At 34.7% G+C, this 3,354-nt stretch overlaps 1 long non-coding RNA gene across 2 annotated transcripts; it reads left to right on the top strand.

Moving 5' to 3' along the window:
• The first annotated feature begins 420 nt into the window (after nucleotides 1-420).
• On the top strand, nucleotides 421-2,407 carry LOC117075404. 2 transcript variants are annotated; one of them, XR_004433986.1, is made up of 2 exons: nucleotides 421-498; nucleotides 2,176-2,407. It is a non-coding gene; the product is annotated as an uncharacterized LOC117075404 (long non-coding RNA). The 2 variants fall into 2 exon arrangements; XR_004433987.1 differs by lacking the exon at nucleotides 421-498 and adding an exon at nucleotides 1,120-1,294.
• The last annotated feature ends 947 nt before the right edge of the window (nucleotides 2,408-3,354 follow it).

Here is a 3,354-nt window from a genome sequence, read left to right as displayed (position 1 = left end):
CAAAGAAATTCTTACCTAGACACAACACAGTAATATTGTAAAAAATCTATTTTAAAGTGTAATCCATTTTAAAAGAAACCAGGAAACATGGACAATAACCTTCAAAGGAACCACAATTAGAAAAATGTTTAAAGAATTTGTTGTCAGAAGATCTACAATACAAAAATGCCAGAGACTTTTTCAGGCTGAAGGAAAATAGTTTCATACAGAATTGATAGAATTGCAATAAGAAGGAAACATACCAGAAAGAGCTCATATATGGGTATGTTTTCATTTAGGATCTTTATGATAGAGAGAACCTCTTCAATGATTAGAAGAAACACAAGATGCAAGTAAAGATTTTATTACGGGCTGGGGGTACACGGCACGCCTGAAGATCACACAAAGGTTGGTCTGCGAGGAATGGAGAGAGAGAGAGAGAAGGGGACCCATCGCCAACGCCTTTATTGGGGACCAGAGTATGACCCAGCAGGCATCTCCCATGGGGAGTTCTAACTGGTGAGTTTAAAGAAAGCAGGCACATGTTCCAGGAAGGCATGCTGCGACTGAGAGGTGGTCAGGGCAGCATATCTGCGAAGTCCATGCAGGGCACAGAGGTCAGGGACGCTAGTCAAGTAGGTTTTATCTAGCTGTCCCATAGAGAGGTGGTCACCAGGAGGCAGTTGTATAAGGCAGATATCTGGCTCGACCACGTTGAAAACTGGGAGGAGGTACAGAACTAGAAAGGGCAATAAGGGTGACTAAGCTCTGCTTCTGGCATGAGAAAGCTAAACATATTCTAAATGGATGCTGAGGCAACATAAAAATTCTAAGAATTCACTATGGTGTAAATACAAATAAATACTGTTTTTATTTATTTTGAAATATAGTGTCTTTGAAATATAGAATATATGTACTTTGTTAAATCAAGTGTAGCCTAAAGCCTTACATAGTTTAAGCTCAGCCTCAAGGTTTCTCTGTACACTGCGAACTATAATAAGTGAAGATGTAAACAGACTGTAGACTACTCTTATGCCAATCACCGAGTTTTGGCCAATCAAATGTGGCCAACTGTTTGAACTGTCTTCAAATAAGACAAACACTGAGCTATAACCAATCCAGCTGTTTCTGTACCTCACTTCTGTTTTCTGTATATCACTTTCCTTTTTCTGTTCATAAATCCTCTTCTACCATGCAGCTGGACTGGAGTCTCTGGCCTACTCTGGCTCAGGAGGCTGCCTGATTTGCTAATCGTTCATTGCTCAATTAAACTCTTTTAAATTTAATTCAGCTGAAGCTTTTCTTTTTGCAAAATGTATGACAACAATACAAAAAGAGGGGGAAGACAAATGGAATTAAATATTAATAGTTTGGGTACTTGCATTGTTTGGAGAGTGGTAAAAGCACAATTTTAGTAGACTATAGTAAATCAAGGATGTCTATCTCTAGAGTAGTCATTTAAGAATAACTTAAAAGCTACTGGGGAAAATAGAACAATAAAAATACTGGATAAATTAAAAAATGTGAGAAATGAGGAATAAAGGAACAAACACATGAAACAAATGGAAAACAAAAAATCAAGAGTTAGACTTAACAGTAACTAGATTAAATTTATTTATTTATTTTAAATTTGTATTATTAAATTTAAATATTCCAAACACACCAATGAACAACTAAGAAAGACTGAATAAAGCAACAAAACCTTACTATATGATGTTTATAAGAGAGAAGTTTTAAATATAAGACAAAGAAGGGCTGAAAGTAAAAGATTTAAAAAACACATAATATGAAAACAAGAAAAAAAGTTTATGTAGCTGTGTTAATGTACAAAGTAGATTTTAAGGCAAGAAGTATTATGAGAGGTAAAGAGAGACATTTCATTATGATAAAATAGTCAATTCAGCAGAAAGAATAAACCAAAAATTTCATGCATTTAATAACATGTTTAAAATACATAAAGTAAAGATTGCTAGAACAAAGAGGAAAGACAGGCAAATTCATAGTCATAATTTGGGATTGTAATGGGTTGAATAACCACTGTCCTCCTTAAAAAATATCTGTGTCCTAATCTCTGAAACCAGTGAATGTGACCCAATTTGGAGAGTCTTTGTAGATACAATCAAGTTAATGATCTTGAGTTGTGACCATCCTGGATTGCCAGGGTGGCCTCTAAATTCATGCCCAGTGTCTTTACAGGAGACAGAAGAGCAAAGGAAACATGCAGAGGAGAAGGTGACGAGAAGATGGAGGCCGAGAAGGAAATGATGCATCTATGAGCCAAAGAACATCAAAGACTGCCAGCAGCCACTGGAAGGAAGTCTGGAGAGAGGCACAAACCAGCTTGCAGATGGAACCAATCCTATTGACCTCTTAACTGGATTTCTGGCCTCCAAACTTTACGAGAATAAATTTCTCTTCTTTGAAGCCACCAAGTTTGTGGTAATTTGTTACAGCAGCCCTGGGAAACTAATACAGATATTTTACACATGCCTCTTGGTAACGGAGAGAACAAGTGGAGGGCAAAAAGACTGTTCTAAACCACATTTTCCTAAATGACATTTCTAGAAAGTGAAGCAAAATAACTACATTCGTTTCAAGTGCATATGTAACATTTTACCAAAATCGTCCATATTCTGGGCTATAAAACACATCTCAAGAGGTCTCAAATGATTAAATTAATGAAATAATGGTAACTATAAGATCTTTAAATATTTAGAAATTAAGCAATGCCCTTCTAAATAGCCTGTGGGTCAGAGGAGATATTAAAGGGGAAATTAGAAAGCTTTTATGTACAATGATAATAAAAATATAAAGATTGTGGGAAATAAATACAACAGTTTTAGGGAAAAATTTATAGGTTAAATGTACATATTAGAAAAATAAAGGTTGGAAACAAATTAATTAGTGTCAAGAATCTAGGAATGGAGGAGTACCCAAAGCTTAAAGCAGAAATCAATAAAAGAGAAAATAATCATACACTAAAGAAAAAACAAGAAAGTTAAAAGTTGTTTTTCTGAAAAGCTTAGGAAAATTGATAAGCCCCAGTAAAACTAATCAAGGAAAAAGAAGCAAAAGATATTACCAATATCAGAAATTAATGAGCGTAAGGGTATCACTACAGAACTTACAGGCATCCAAAGGCTAGTATGAGGATATAATAAACAGCATTATGCTGATAACATAGGAAATCTAAATAAAATGAGTAAATTCCTTGAAAAATATAACTACCCAAATGAATTCAATAAGGTATAAAATAATAAATAGTTTTATAGCTATTAAAGAAATTAAATCCTGACAACAGCAACAACAAACCCTCAGGTCCAGATTGTTTTGCTGCTGAATTCTTCCAAACATATAAGGAAAAATAATGTTAAT

This window comes from Trachypithecus francoisi, unplaced genomic scaffold (assembly GCF_009764315.1).
Source record: "Trachypithecus francoisi isolate TF-2019V2 unplaced genomic scaffold, Tfra_2.0 Lachesis_group5, whole genome shotgun sequence".
NCBI lineage: Eukaryota > Metazoa > Chordata > Mammalia > Primates > Cercopithecidae > Trachypithecus > Trachypithecus francoisi.
Note: the sequence above shows the minus strand (reverse complement) of the source record. Positions and strands in the feature narration are given on the sequence as shown.